The sequence below is a fragment of the Lynx canadensis genome, chromosome D1 (genome assembly GCF_007474595.2).
Source record: "Lynx canadensis isolate LIC74 chromosome D1, mLynCan4.pri.v2, whole genome shotgun sequence".
Classification (NCBI taxonomy): Eukaryota; Metazoa; Chordata; class Mammalia; order Carnivora; family Felidae; genus Lynx; species Lynx canadensis.
In genome coordinates, this window is record NC_044312.2 from 35,640,056 (window position 1) to 35,657,132 (window position 17,077).

A 17,077-nucleotide genomic window follows, 5' to 3' on the forward strand; every position below is an offset into this window, starting at 1 on the left:
GATGTAGGAAAGAGTTTGATGTGTTCTCAGAACAATAGGGGTGTTGGATATTGATGGAGCTTAAAGTGAAACAACCAAAATTTGGAGAAATTGGCAGAGACAAATAAATCAACAGATTTGTATTTTAAAGTTAATCTTAACTAATCTTAGATAAATACTAGGGGATAATAATTGAAGAAAGAAAAACAAATTAGAAAACAGTGTTATCCAGGTGAAAATTTATGAAAGAGTTTGATGCATGGACTAGGGTGAAGAAATATGGATATGAGTAGGACTGGAAATTGTCTCTAGCAATGGATATGGGTAGAAGGCACTATCATCACTCTTATTCAATAGTACTGGAAATTCTAGCAAGAGCAATCAAGCAAGATAAGTAAATTAAAAGCATCCAAATCAGAAAGGAAAAAAAAATAAAACTGTCTTTACTTTCGTATAATCAAACTTAAAATAGAAAATTTTTAAAATTCAAATTAAAAACTGTTGAAACTAATCAATGAATTCAATAAGGTTGTAGGAGGCAAATCAACATACAGAAATCTGTTGCACTTCTGTGCACTAACAATAAAATATCTGAAAAAGAAGTAAAACAATCTCACTCATAATAACTTTAAAAATAAAAACATAGAAATAAAGTTAACAAAGGAAATAAAAGATTTGTTTGGTGAAAACTAATTGTAGAAGACAAAAATGGAAATATATCTCATGTTTATGGATCAGAAGAATTAATACTTAATTGAACTGTCCATATTTCCCAAAGCCCTCTATAGGCTTAATCCAATCCTTTTCAAAATTCCAACTGTTTTTCATAGAAATAAAAAAAAAATACTAAAATTTGTGGGAAACTACAAAGACTCCAAAGTAACTCTTAGAAAAATGAACAAAGCTGGAGACATCTCATGACCTGATTTGAAACTATACTACAAAGCTATAGTAATCAAAACAGAATGGTTATTGGCATAGTAATAGACACATAGCCCAGTAGATCAGAATAGAGAGCCCAGAAATAAACCTACACACACACAGTCAACTAATATTTCACAACAGAATCAAGAATACTCAGTAGGGATGGGGCGACTGGGTGGCTTAGTCAGTTAAGCATCCAGCTTTGGCTTACGTCATGATCTCACAGGTTCGTGAGTTCAACCCCATGTCAGGCTCTGTGTGGATGGCTCGGAGCCTGGAGTCTGCTTTGGATTCTGTGTCTCCCTCTCTCTCTGCCCTCCCTGCTTATGTTCTGTCTCTCTCAAAAATAAACATTAAAAAATTAAACACAAACATTAAAAAAAAAGAACACTCAGCAGGGAAAAGATGGTCTGTTCGTTAAAGGTACTGGGAAAACTGGATGACCACATGCAAAAATTTAAATTTGTCTATCTTACACCACTCACAAAAATTAACTTAAAAATGGATTAAAGACTTAAACATAAGAACTGATACTATTAAACTCCTGGAGAAAAGCATAGGGAAGAATTTACTTTACACTAGTTTTGGCAAAGACTTTTTTTTGTACCAAAGGTACAAGCTATAAAAGCGCACACACACACACACACACACACACACACAGAGCTTGTGCACACACACAAAAAACTACCCACAAAATGGAAAAGAAGTCTGTGGAATGAGAGAATATATTTGCAAACCACATATTTCATAAGTCATTAATATCCACAATATCAAGAATTTATAGAATTCAATAACAAAAACAAACAATCTGATTTAAAAATGAGCAGAGAAAATGAATAGAGATTTTTTTCCAAAGAAAACATATAAATGGCTAATGGGTACATGAAAAGATGCTTAGCATCATAATTGTTAGAAAAATATGAATCAAAACCACGAGCTATTACCTCACACCTGTTATTATGGCTATCATCAAAAGACAAGAGATAGCAATGTTGGTAAGATTATGGAGAAAAGGAAACCCTTGTACACTACTGGTAATAATGTAAATCGGGTCAGCCATTATGGAAAACAGTATGGAGTTTGCTCAAAAATTAAAAATAGAACTACTTGGGTGCCTGGATGGCTCTCGGCTAAGTGTCCGACTCTTGATTTTTGGCTCAAGTCATGATCTCACAGTTCATTTGTGAGAATGAGCCCCATGTCAGGCTCCCCACTGGGGATGGGGCCTGCTTGGGATTATATTTCTCTCTCTGTCTTCTGCCCCTTCCCCGCTCATACTCACTTGCTCTTTCTCTCTCTCACAAAAAAAAAAAAAAAAAATACATATATATCACATAGTCCTTATCCATTTATAAGTAGGATATAAGTAGAAACACTAGGAAACACTAGGGCTGTTTCCATTATTTGGCTATTGTAGATAATATTGCTCTGAATGCTGAGGTGCATGTATCACTTTAGTATTTTTGTATTCATTGGATAAATATCTAGTAGTGCAATTGGAGTTATCTACCATTTAACTCTTACATAAGAATGACTGGAATTCTGATTTTATGGTTTTGGAACATCTTTTAGTCTCCTAGTACCTCTTATTCTAAGTCTGTGGATACTTATATTACCTACTTCTGCAATAGTTCTTGCTTTGCTTAAATTAAATCTATTTATGAATCTTTCAGTAATACCAGCTTTGTTGCCATTGCTGTTTTAGGTAGATTAATCCTTTCTTTAATATCTCTATTCATTAAGCCTAAACCAAGATAAAATATTTTACCTGTGTGATGACTTTTCATTATACAAATGAAAGAAACTTTATATTCCGGATCAGATATACCTGTCTCTAAATGACTGTTGGACAGTCACATCAATAAGTGTTCACTGGTTTCCGATTTCACATTATTCCTCTGCTTTTTGGTGTTCATCCCTCACCTTCTCACTCTAACCATGCATTTTTATTCTTCAGTAGCTTATCCTGATGCATTCCAGGGAAAATGAGTCCCATGTTACTCTAATTTGAAAATTCACCCAGTTTTCTGTCTCCCTAATCCAAAACACAGATCAAGGGATATTTATTTATTTATTTATTTATTTATTTATTATTTATTTATTCTAATGCTTATTTATTTTTGAGAGAGAGAGACAGAGTGTTATCAGGGGAAAGGAAGAGAGAGAGAGAGAGAGAGAGAGAGAGAGAGAGAGAGAGAGACAGAATCTGAAACAGGCTCCAGGCTTTCAGCTGTCAGCCAGAGTCCAACACAGGGCCCGAACTCGGGAACAGCAAGATCATGACGTGAGCCGAGGTCAGATGCTTAGCCAGTTGAACCACTCAGGTCCCCCCAGGGGACATATTTTTATAATTGAAATTGGCCAACATGCATATCTGATATCTTATTGGCAACAAAAAATAGCATCAGAAACCTAGAATTTCCACTAACAGTATTTTTTGCATTATAGGTAACAAAATAGACAAAGTAGATAGATGAGAGTTGATAGACTCAGAATAATAGCTTCAAAGATTGACACTGATTATCTGTCACCTATATCTATTCTTCACACACTTTTTGATTCCATGACTGAAATGTTATGAAATATGAATTATTCTCTTATTCATTCTTTTAACTGATATTAAAGTGTGCATGGCCAGATTATTAGGCTAGAAACTAGTGGAGTATAATACAGAGGTAACATTATACATGTGTACTAATCCTAAAGAAAAAGAAAGTCATCAAATCAGTAATGAGAAGCTTGATGTGGTTTCAGAGAGGCAAGTTCAGTGTGTAGAGACTTAACCTACTCTGGAGGCTATGGGAATCAAGGGAGGTAGACAGCGAGGATCTTTTTATTTGGTGGAAAAACATAGATAATGGTGATAGTTGAGTTTTCCAAATCTCAATTATTTGGGCAGCATCTTCAAAATTGTTATATCATTATAATTTACGTTATTATTTAATGTTTTGTTTAAATTAATGGACTTTTTAATTTTGTTTTATATGAAACCACATTATAAGTTAAATCATGGGAATCATACATTAATGGGTTTTTGCAATAAGTTAATTATCTAGCCATTAAAGTAGTTTATCTGTGAAAGTGCTGAAAGTATTTTACAGTCACTATTGTTACAAGTTTAAGAGAGTGGTAGTCTATATACTGTAGGACAATATGCTTGGTGTCTGACTGTGCTTAATGCCCTCTTGCTCCTGAACAAAAATCAGAAAACAAACAGAAGATAAGTCATTAAAGGCACAAGATAAGTCATTTTGTCACCTCCATTTAAAATTTCCCTACCCACCATTTATGGAGTATACATCTCTGGTAAGTCATGAGATATGACACTCCTCTTTCATATAGAAAAAAAATAGAGTTCTTTGATTGCATGGATTCTATAATTAATTTTCTCTGGTAAACCAGTTAATACATTGAGTTCAGAAAACATCAGGCCTGAGGTACATATCATTATAACCCATAGGGTAGTCCTAAGCAAAGATCCATGAGGCAATCTGTAAAGTCCAAATCACTAATTAATCACTACAAATATTAACAGAAGAGACAAGTTAAATAAGGCCATGAAAGTTGACCAACATCCAAAGAATCAGGTGAACCTAGGTGTCAACAGTGGAAGTAAAACTGAAGCAAACATTTAGAATATTGAAAAGAGGAAGTCTGAACACGTAGAGAAAGAATAGGACACCAGTACCTTAATGATTTATGCAAATATAAGATTTATGCTTCTACTACCAATTTACAGAGACTTTGGTATTCTAGACCTTAGGTCGCAAATTTACCTGTGAGTAACTGAGTAGGAAGCGAGAAATTATTGTGCTACAGAAGTCATCAAGCAACTACAATACTTTGAATTTGGAAATCAGGATTATGTTCTTCAAAACACCTTAATGAGTTTCATGTGAAGTATGTGACTGTGAGCAGTGTTTCAGGAGTACTCAGTAGGCAGAAGAGGTTTGGTAATAAAGAACTCTTCTGCATACTGAAATTTTTCTGTGAAGTCTCTAGATTAACAGACTGGGAATAGATATTATAATACAATACGGATTGAATGGCCTTGATGGTAATGGCTTTCCCTAAATTTGTCTGTCTTTCCATCATCTTTAAGTAGCTAACTATTCCACATTTTGTTTATTGAGACTCTAATTGCTCATGTACTATTGGCCATGGGAAATTGGACTTTACCACAAATGCCAGTGACAACTGTTCTCTGCCCCAACTAAGAATATAAATTTCTTCAGGGAAAGGTATTTGCATTCATATCCTTATTGCTAGGGACATTGCTTGCATTTATTAAATGTGGGTAAATATTGAGAGAATGATTTTGAATACATGACAAAATCAAATGTTAATCCTACAACTCTTTTAGCTAGGGATCAATCTCCCATTACATCTTGTGGCTTTTTTGTGTGTGTGAATTCAGAGAAAATAAAAAACATTTTAGGCATTTTAAGGATGATTAATTGGTTTCATCTCAAGAAAAAAAAGTAGTTTAACATTTATTATGAATCATTGTAATTTATAAAATAAATATTGAAATAGGGGTGCTTTCCATGTGAATAATTGAAATTTCATAATCATATGCTATAGATATTGTACTAATGTCAAATGGTATGAAACTTGACTAGAATGGTTTAGATAACATTTTCAAGGTTGTCATGGTGAAACCAAGACTCAGATGCAAGTGTGTCTGACTTCAAAGAGTGTGGCTTGCTACTTTCTTGGTGTGTTCAGACTGCTTTAGATTCAGCAAACAACAATAATATAAAAATTAAGAAATGGTCCTATGTAGATCTCCTCATGATATTTGTTATAACTTGCCAAGACATTGCTGTCTTTAAGAGGTCAGAAGCTCTCCTCTGAATGCATTGCACCAGTTTATTTCTTTTTAAGTTTATTTATTTATTTTTAGAGAGAGAGCATGAGTGAGGGATAGGCAGAGAAAGAGGGAGAGAGAGAATCTCTATGCTGTTAGCATGGAGCCCAGTGCAGGGCTCAAGCCCACAAAGTATGAGATCATGACCTGAGCTGAAATCAAGAGCTGAACACTTAACCAACTGAACCACCCAGGTGCTCCTGTATCACGTTAAAACTATAGATTTCTGGGGGTGCCTGGGTGGCTCAGTCATTTAAGCATCCGACTTCGGCTCAGGTCATGATCTCACAGTCCGTGAGTTCCAGCCCCGTGTCAGGCTCTGTGCTGACAACTCAGAGCCTGGAGCCTGTTTCAGATTCTGTGTCTCCCTCTCTCTCTGACCCTCCCCCGTTCATGCTCTTGTCTTTCTCTGTCTCAAAAATAAATAAACGTTAAAAAAAAAAGAACTATAGATTTCTGTAGCTATGAGACCTTGGATGAACAAATTATTTAATTCTTAGTCACTAGTTTCTTCATCCATAATTGAATATAATATTCATTAAAAGTTTAGTACATGTACATGTAAATATAAATGTATATATACTTCTTTTTATTTCTTGCTTTTGTCTTATATTACTTCTTTATATTAAAATGAGTATTCATTTTTCCACTATTCCACTATTCTTTTATCCAGTCAATGTTATCCAGCAGATAGGAAAATAAGGAGACTAATTATAAGTGAAAATGAAAAATGAACATTTTGTGTGTGTGAGTGTGTGTGTGCTTAAAGCAGAGAACAATATTTTGCCAGTAGTCGAGGCTCAGCCCTATGATTCTTGGAATTGCCTTTATCTCACTTAAATACTCTAATGGTTCATAATGCCATAAATAAACAGAATAAGTGATGTGAATTAGTAGAAAATGTGGACAAAATCAATATCATTCTACATTTAAAGGTAACTATTCTGATATATTTAATATTAGCATAATTCTCCTCTAAAGTTTAAATTTCAGATTTAAAAAATCATAGAAACAAATATGGATAATATGTAAATTATATGTGCCTCACAGAATATCAAGAAAGAACATGGTCATTGACTTGCTTTTGTTTCTGTAGAATTAACCTCTTTTATTTTTTTTATTTTTTTTTTTCAACGTTTATTTATATTTGGGACAGAGAGAGACAGAGCATGAACGGGGGAGGGGCAGAGAGAGAGGGAGACACAGAATCGGAAACAAGCTCCAGGCTCTGAGCCATCAGCCCAGAGCCCGACGCGGGGCTCGAACTCCCGGACCGCGAGATCGTGACCTGGCTGAAGTCGGACGCTTAACCTACTGCGCCACCCAGGCGCCCCTAGAATTAACCTCTTTTAGTTACAATATGTAATAATCCAATTTTTAGAAAATTATAAGCAATAAAAAAAGTATAAGGAAAAAAGCAAATATGACATGAAATCTCACCACTCAGATATAACTACTATTAACAAGTTATTGACCACTCACATTTCTACAAATACACACACAGATAATTTTGTTTTATTATTGTTTTTTAAGTTAGAATTGATATTCCTCATCCTCCTTTCTTTTCTCCCTTCACCAGTCTACTTCTCTACTTCTCTACTTCTCTAATAAATAATCACTACTTCTTCACAATTTCCTGTTGCCATATTTAGATACACACAGCCATATATCTCTAGAAAATTATGTGTTTGAAAAAATATTAGATTTTTTTAATTTTTTTTTTATTTTTTTTCAACGTTTATTTATTTATTTTTGGGACAGAGAGAGACAGAGCATGAACGGGGGAGGGGCAGAGAGAGAGGGAGACACAGAATCGGAAACAGGCTCCAGGCTCTGAGCCATCAGCCCAGAGCCCGACGCAGGGCTCGAACTCATGGGCCGCGAGATCGTGACCTGGCTGAAGTCAGACGCTTAACCAACTGCGCCACCCAGGCGCCCCCCCCAAAAAAAATATTAGATTTTTAAATAAATGTACATTTAATATATAGGATAATATTATAGAGTAGAGATTATGGTCTTTTCAGTTCACTTTTTTAAGATTAATACCAGTATAGTTCTAGAAATATTTAAGATCCTCATGAAAATTCTGTGCCATAATGTTGTTTGATCTGAAGAAAAGAGGTAGGTCTTAAAATATACCTCTGATAAAAATTATATCCATGATTAATCATATTCATTTGAAAAAGAAAAACTTAAAGATAAAATAGAGTAGATAAAATAAAAATATATGAGAGCAGTTAACGTGTAGTCAGGAAGTTGCATGAATTTTATGACTGAAGCTCAGGCTGATATAAAACTTAAAACAAGCATCCCATGGGACTTGGGGAGGGGGATGTTACTTTTCTACTAAAACACAAAAAATTAAAACAAATATAATCAGCTTTTCCTCTCTCTGGAGGCAGGGTAACACTAAAAATGCTAAAGGGTAGAGAAAATACATAATATATAAATAAAGGGTATAATATATTATATATATGCATATATATATGTATTTGCATATATATACTTAACTCCCAAGTTAATGGGAAAAAAAAAAAGGAGAGACCACCTTCAAAGTATTTCAGGTGGGAAATGGGTAATAACAGATTGAACATCTCAGGAAGAGATAAAACTTGTATATGCAGAGAGCGAATCCTAAGAGCTGATGGATTCACACCGTAGATTTCAAATGGCTTCAGCAATTTAAGAAAGGTAGAACTTCTGAAAATAGGAATGATAAAAATGGGAAAGTGTATTTGTAAGTTCATAAACGAAGTATCTGAATTCAGACAGATTCTTCCATACCCTCTGTACCTGCATGACTACTTCTTCTCATCCTGGAAGAAACAAGGGGTTTGTTCTCTGGAGAAGTTGAATATGAGGGATTGGAGGCACATGAAAGGTGCAAACACATGGGTACATCTATCTGAAGGCTGTGTAATTTTCTGGAAATGATGAGGTCAACCAAAGGATGTGGTTTTGTCCTGTGTCCTTTCTCCCTTTAGCTCACAGATATTGCGCTGAACTATAATCAAATGATGTGAGCTGCCTACCAGGACTATCAGAATATTTTTATATTTGAAATTTCTTGCATTGTTTTTATCAAAAACTTTTTACTACTGAATTTATTCAGCCTACATGCACTGACCACCAATATAGGCAAAATTCTGTAGGAAGACATTTGTGTTATAAAAAATGAAAATCATAGGGCATGATGGAATTGAATGCTTGTTTTGTGTCCCTGTGATTCTTAAAACATAAGTTAGAGACATAAGATACAGGGAAAATAAGAGTTACAAGTGTGGAAGAAATTTAAGAAGAAATTTCAGAACAGTATTTGATCTCCCCTAAAGGGGGTAATTAGGAATTCATCCTAAATATTCAATTTTAAAATCAGTTTTAAAGAGAACAGGATATGGTCATTAGCCCAGAGACCTGCAAGCATCCAGAAGTTAAACCTTTCCAACCACAGTGACTAAGAGAGAACATGTCAATGTGGGAAATCTCTCTACCTTCCCCTCAATATTGCTGTGAACCTATATCAGATCTCAAAAAATAATTCCTTAACACTAAACAAACAAACGAACAAACAAACAAACAAGTGAAGAGAAATTCTGGTGAACAGAATTCTATGAAAAGAAAGAATAATTTACGTAGGAAAAAAAGAATAATTATCGCATAATGAACTGACAGACACAGGGTTTATATTAGGAAGTACTGAGGATTAATGGAGTCCTTTTCTCTGGAATGTCATTTACTGAAGTAGAACTAATACTCGCTAACAGCCCTCTTTGCTTCAGAAAAGCAAAAAGAAAACATTAGCAAAGATTGCTGTATTCGCCAAAGTTCTACGTATCTAATTTTACATCAAGCAATAAGACAATGTACTCATAAAGTCAAATTCCAAATTCACAAAAAAATACTTGGAAATAACCACTAAAATATACTGCCCACATGTTTTTGGTCTGTGTATATGTTGCTTATAGAACCGATTTTTAAAATTTTATATTTCCCCCTCCAGGTAGAATACTATCTTGATAATAGGGAAAATGTTTAATGAAGGATAAAAAGAAAGTAGTAGCCATATAACCACATGTATATCTACCCATCCTGCTTCAGCAGTGAGTGAAAAATTTGAGTCTTTTGTATTCAACAGCTTCACTATGTCAATCTGTGTATATAAATATTTTCAGAAACAAATCTTCCTCATTTGGGAAATGCACAGCATTTTAAGGTCATCCAGAAAACACTGATCTTTTTACTCTGGGTTGAAAAGTTATACAGTAGGACTTGAAGACAAAAAAAAAAAAAAAAAAAAAAAAAAAAAAAAAAAAAAAAAAAAAAAAGATTATTTTTAATCCCTTGCCTAAGGACAATGAATCTCAAGGGAAGAAAAAATGGTCATGTTTCGTTTCCATTGTGGAGGAAAAATAAAATGATCAAGCTAATTGGTAATTCCCAGAAGAATATTGCAGTGTCCCACTAGATACAAGCTAATGAGCTCAAGAAGAAAAGCCTACAAATATTGACAGTTGTGATTCCTTCAAGGAAATGGTTCAGACACATCACAGTTACAGTGCAAGATAAGCCTGATGTATTCACAAAAGCATTCATCCCAGTATCACCAGACATTTGAGAAATGGCATTAATAAAATAAAGATGGATAAAGAAACATGGAGAGGGAATATAAAAAAAAAAATTGGAGAAAATTAGTACATAGAAACAGAAAGGGTTGAGGAAACATGTTTTCTTATTTAAGGAATGACAAAGTGGTGATGCTGAAATCTCTCCAAAACAAAACTAAATGTTTTAGATTAAATAATAAGAAAATACATTTTTTTTGGAAAGAATAGATGACCTTTAAGAAAATAAGCAAAATTCTTTAAGATTAAGAAAAGAGTGGGAGTAAGGAGTCTGGAAATGGTAATAATAAAGTCTTCAGATGTTTTAGGGGCAACTAAGAAGTTCCAATGCCTGGAAGTTGCTAAGAAATTATTTGTCTTTTGCTTCTTTGTGGTATATTCACAAGAGAAAGCTCGTTGTGAGAGAAAAAAAATCTGCATAAAAACAAGATACAGGATAGGACATGCTTTTCTAAAATACTTTGAAATAGATGGGGAATAGTCCCCAGGGATGGGCTACAAAGAATATGTCCTATCTTGGGATTGGCTCTGAGAGAAGTTACAAAAGATGTTTCTCATGATAATTCATTAACACTGGGGAATGTGGAGGTGGTTTTGAAATTGTCTACAAAAATTTAAAAAGAGGCAAAAAAGGAATATATTTAGACTAACATGTAAAAAAAAATCAACAATTGTAAAAAGAGAAAAAGCCCTAGGATTTGACCAAGTGTGGCATCTACTCTTAACAAAAATTCTTGGTGAGTGAACAATAGAAAAAAACTTCCTTAATATGAAGCTTTCTCCTATAAGACCTTAACACTTAATGGTGAAACACCAAATCTATCTCCCTGAGATCAGAATGAGGAAATCATGTCAGCTATCACAGTTTCTATTAACAATGCACTTGAGATCAGAGTCCAACCTTCATTACGACTTTGAAGTAGGCAATATAACTTAAATGAGACACATGTATTCCTATAACCTACATTGATTTATCTAAAGATTAAAAAAGAGGAATAAAATCTAGCTAGTCAAAGATGATATTGTTTTATATGTTAAATGTCTAAAAAGAATATATAGGAGAGCTATTAGAATTAATAAATACCTCTAACAAGTTCAATGAGTACAAGTAGTTTTAAAAACTCAACTGTAATTCTGTATGTCATTCACAATATTTATAAAATAACTCAGTACACAATATATCATTTAAAATACCATAAAAATATTATGAATAGAAATAAATTAAATACCTAGGTGCAGTATGCTGAAAAGGAATAAATTAAATACTTAAGAAAAATATGCTGAAAGACCTCTGTGAAGCATTAATTCTGTTTCATATTTAACAAAAAGTTCACCATGCTAAAGTATTACAAAGAATAGTCATAAAAATGCAAATATAAAGCTTTACTTATGCAAAATAGTATTACATATATTTTTATTTAGAATACATAGACATGTAATGTAATATATACTTTTGTATAGGTATAATAAAAAATTAGGCAATAACTACTTTCTGGAAGCGAAGTTGGGTGTATACTTTTCAATAATTTCAGTAACATTTTATTTCCTGAAAATATTCTGAAGAAAGTGTGGAAGATTTAGAACTGATAAACCTGAATAACTGCTACAAAAATGTTAGTTTTATTATACACAGTTATTTTCTATAATATTAAAACTTTTCATAATTTTAAAAAAGAAAACATGAATGGGGTGTCTGGGTGGCTCAGTCAGTTGAGTGTCTGATTCTTCATTTCGTCTCAGGTCATGATCTCACAATTCATGGGATTGAGACCCACATCAGTATCTGTACTGACAGCAAGGAGCCTGCTTTGGATTCTCTCTCTTTCTCTCTCTCTTTCTCTCTCTCTCTCTCTTTGCCCTTCCCCTGTTCATGTTCTCTCTAAAAATAAATAAATAAACTTAAAAAATAGTAAAAAAACAAAAAACAAAAAAACATGAGATGAGGCTGGGATCTCAATTTTTGATTTGTCAAATAATTCTAACCACCAAACTTGGTACATTCTCAATTCTAGCTCTGAATTTGAGTCCCCATTACTATATTGCACACAAATACTTATGCATTATACAGCTGATAATACTATAGTGGATCTCGAAGATCTTGAATTTATCTTACTGCTATAACTGGAAAAAGAAGAAAAGAACAAAATAGAAGGTGTTTAGATAGCTTATTTCTCTCAACCAGCATGACTAGATTCTTTCCACTCTCTTTTTTCTGTTGAAAATGAAAGAAAGGAGACTATCAGACACCTCTCAAACAGGAAATAAATAACCTTGTGTTAGTTCTTATCACACTATTGTCAGTAGAGAATGTCTCTGTGTTGTTTTCTACCAAAAACTTCAGTAGAAGAAAATTTCAAACATTTAATTCTTTTTTGTTCTCCTTTAGACATTCTAGCTACATATTTCAGCTGAGTTTTATATCTTCTTTGGGTGATCAAACCTAATGATATCCAGGAGTAGAGTGTGTTTGGAAGGTGGAGGAGAATAGATGAGAGGGGGTGAGCCTTATACAGTTACTAGTATCTGAATATGTGTCTAACATATTAGTAATTGTTCAGTACATATTTAATTATTTAAAATTAATAATGTTGATCTCTTAGGTATTGACATTTCTCATGGAGCTCTAATTTTACAAATACCAGTCTTGCAGATATTATTTTATTTTGGGATTCATTAGCTTATGTTAAAATTACTTTCCAAAAATATTCAGAAGTAAATCAATAAGTAGACAATAACACTTGATTAGTCTTATAAACATATCCCTGAGAATATACTTTTGTAAGCCTGTTATTTTTTTTAATGTTACTCTTATTAGGTATAATTTTAAAATTCATTTTAATGCACATTTTACGTCTTAGCTTAACTATAACTTTTCGAATTGTACAATTATACTTTTCCTGAGTAAATCCAATATATGAAACTTTGGATTGATGTAAAAGATAGTCATACAGTCATAATGATATTCAGTGACATGCTTTAAGTGACAATTTCATAACTATATTTCAAGGGTGTTTCATCTCAAAATTATTCACAGGTTACCTTTATACAAATACATGTATTATTTAAAGTGAGCTATACCCACACAGAGATTAGTTAGAAACAATCTGGGTTTATTTTCCAGATATTTTGTAATATTCCTACCACTAACATCTATCAGTTGAAGAAATATCTCACTTAATTTACTATATAACTAGAAAAATGTGCATTGGGGATTTTTACTTTGCCTCAAATATGAAGAATTATTTACTTCTGGAGACAGTAAAGCAGACTAAGTGGACTGAAGATCTTCGCAAGGAAAATAATAATGTATTTTAAATCAGCGCTGAGAATATTCTGTCCAGAGTTATGACTATATGGTGAACAACTTGGTTACTGTTAACAAGAAACATAGTTTGTTGAGTTAGGAATAAAGAATATATTTAATAATAAATGACCAAATATTCAAGAAAAAAACCCCACACACTTAGGGGAAGGAGAAAAAGCAATGTAAAAATCCACGCATTTACTAAAAGCTATAGAACTTCATAACTTAAAGACTAAACCATGGGCGCCTGGGTGGCTCAGTTGGTTGAGCGTCTGACTCTTGATTTCAGGTCATGTTCCCAAGCCCTAAATTGGGCTCCATGCTGATCATGGAGCATGCTTGGGATTCTCTCTCTATCCCTCTGCCCCTTCCCCACTCTTTCTCTCTCTAAAATTAAAATTAAAAAAAAAATCTTAGAAAAAACCTGACTAAATCTTAACATATAAAAAGTAAAAATAAAAAAAAAAGGAGTTAAAGGATCTTATGATAGAATGAAAAATGTGACAAAACAATCTAACTATATTGCAAATGTATGAAATAACCTCACTGAAGGGTATAGGTAAAAATGACGCTGCCCTAAATAACTCTGGAAATGAATGCATTCTCTAAGACTAGGGGCAAAGGCAGCTGTACATAACGTTGTATAGTACTTGATAATGTTATTTTCCAAGAGATTAAGAGTCAATATTTCTGGCACCAACATTCACACATAACTGGAATTGAACAATTCCAAGTGGATGATGGGAGTTGTATTTCTCACTGTTGAAGTAGTAGTTTATAGATAAGCAAGGGGACAAAGCTGGAATGACTCATGTGGTAATGGATTAGAGTTGAGAACATCAGTATGTACTTAATGTTTAGCTTAATATAGTTACATGTGATTACATATGAAATATTTATGGATATGTGCATATTCAGAAGTTAACAGACACCCAGATATTTCCTTTCTCGGTCATCAGAGAAGACTTAAGAAAATGTCACCCCGGGGGTTGCACACAATGATATCCTTCCAAAGAATACAGTATAAAAAGGGGAAGCTAGAATAATTTTACAGTGGGGAAACTCTACAAACACTACCTCAGCAAAATTATCAGAATTCACACCATAAGTCATGTTGATAATATGTACTCATGATGTGATGTGATGAAAATGGCTTCCTCTCTATAATCTTTCTTCCCAGAATACATAAACTTAGTGTAAGTATGAGAAAAACAGACAAATCCCAGCTGAGGCACATTTTACAGTACTCCTCAAAACCAAGAAGGTCATTTTCCCCTAATAGTCCAAGATAGTTATTTTGGATGAAGCCTTCACATCTCAAATCCCAATGAATACAAATTAGGAAGAAGAATAGAAAATAAAAATGTTTTCATTTAAGCATACATATTGAGTTTTAGATAATTCTGGTACATTCATGTAAGGGTAGTTATTGGTTATGGTAACTCAGGAAAGATTTCAAGACTAGTAACATAGATGTCAGAGCTGAAAGTGTCAGACATTGGCAAAATCTTGCTTAACAGAATTGAGCACAAACTAAATTTATATAAACTAAAATGAACAGAGTCAATTTTATATGTGTTAGGTTAAGACTTTTAAATACATTGTAACGTTTGGAACTTTGGGATTTAATGTTATCTGTGATTTCAATGGGATATCTAGGCTTCTGTCAGTAATGAGGGTTTTTAGCTTAATGAATCTAATAGAATAAAATTGACTTTGAGATTTAGTTTACTGATTCCAGCCAATTTCTTTACTGATTTATCCATTTACTATGAGTAAACCATGATCCTTGGTACTAAGGATTTAAAAATAAATAAACAAATTAAATATAATTTCTGATATTCATAAATAAAAGGTAGATAATAAGACAGGATAACTGGATAGAATGTGATTAAAATATATTTACATTAGTTTACATGCACGCCAGTAAGAGTGCATTCAACTACAAGAAACAAATAAAAATATAAGCAAAAATGATGACAATAATTCAGGGCAGACTTCAGGCCTACATAGAATCAGCAGCTTACTGGTAGCTACAAGGGCCCAGATTTAGTACCTCCTTCATCTTGAAGTAGAGTTTCTATTGTTGTTGGTCTAACACTTCCCAAGCTATATGTTTTCCTAACTTTAAGTTGAGAGACAGTGGGGAAAAAAAAGAGAATTATTAAAGTTTTATGAAAATATTAAGAATGTTTTTAAAATGAAAATCCTAGTGTACATTTTACCTGTTTCATATGAATCCAAAATGGGTCATGACCCTATCTTTAGAATAATGATTGTGGTGAGAATTTGGTATAATTGTGATGAACATAGAAAAACATCATCACTTTAACATGGAGTGGAGTCAAATTCTTATAAAGTGCAGGTGGGTACTTGAAATTAAGCAGAAAAGGGAATTGCTATTGTAACAGTAACCAAAATGCCCACTACCAATTGTGGGTGAAGTTTCCCCAAAAAAGTAGCATATAAATTGAGATCTGAATTGCAAGGAACTGTGTAAAGATCAGTTGTAAAGAAGAATTATCCTCACCAATAAAGTAGGAAAGAGCTTAGTATTTTAAAGTAATCCAGTAAAGAGCACAAGGGGGAGAACAGAGTCAGAGCTGACATGAGCTTGGAAATTTAGGAAAAGTAAGTAATCCATAACTGATCCTTATTTTCATTGTAGTAAGCAGCCAGTGGACAGATTTAAGCCAGACAGTGACAGGATCCAAGATCACATTGGTTGCTATATGGAAATAGTGACAAGTTCCAAATGACACAGATTGCTTGACAGGTGAAATAAATATCTAAAGAGCAATCTTATTTAGAAAGAAGATTTTTTTCAAATTGGTTTCTGTTCAATTTATTTTTCTTCTATTGTTCCCTTATTTTTTCTGCTTTTGATTATTTTTCTTTTCAGTTATCAACAGCTCATCACAGCCCATACACAATTACTGCTAACAAATAATTAAATATTAGAGGAAACAGTGTTGAAAACCTAAGCACACAACTCCCCACTTACTTTTAGCATAAGCCTAGCTATTTTATAGATCCTTCTAAAATCTACCTTTTCTGTGTTTTATTTAGAATATGTGGTTGTATATAATTCATGCAATGCAATGTAATATAGTGAAAATGTGAGCAAATGCCTCTTGTATCATGTGCTGAAATTCATTATAGCTTTTATTTTGTCCTAAACGTCTTATAACAAGAATAAAATTTGGAAATAAAATCACCAGAGACTGCTTTTATTTTTTAAATTTTTTTAGCATTTATTTATTTTTCAGAGTCAGAGAGAGACATAATGTGAGTGGGGGAGGGGCAGAGAGAGAGGGAGACACAGAATCCAAAGTAGGTTCCAGGCTCTGAACTGTCAGCACAGAGACCAACATAGGG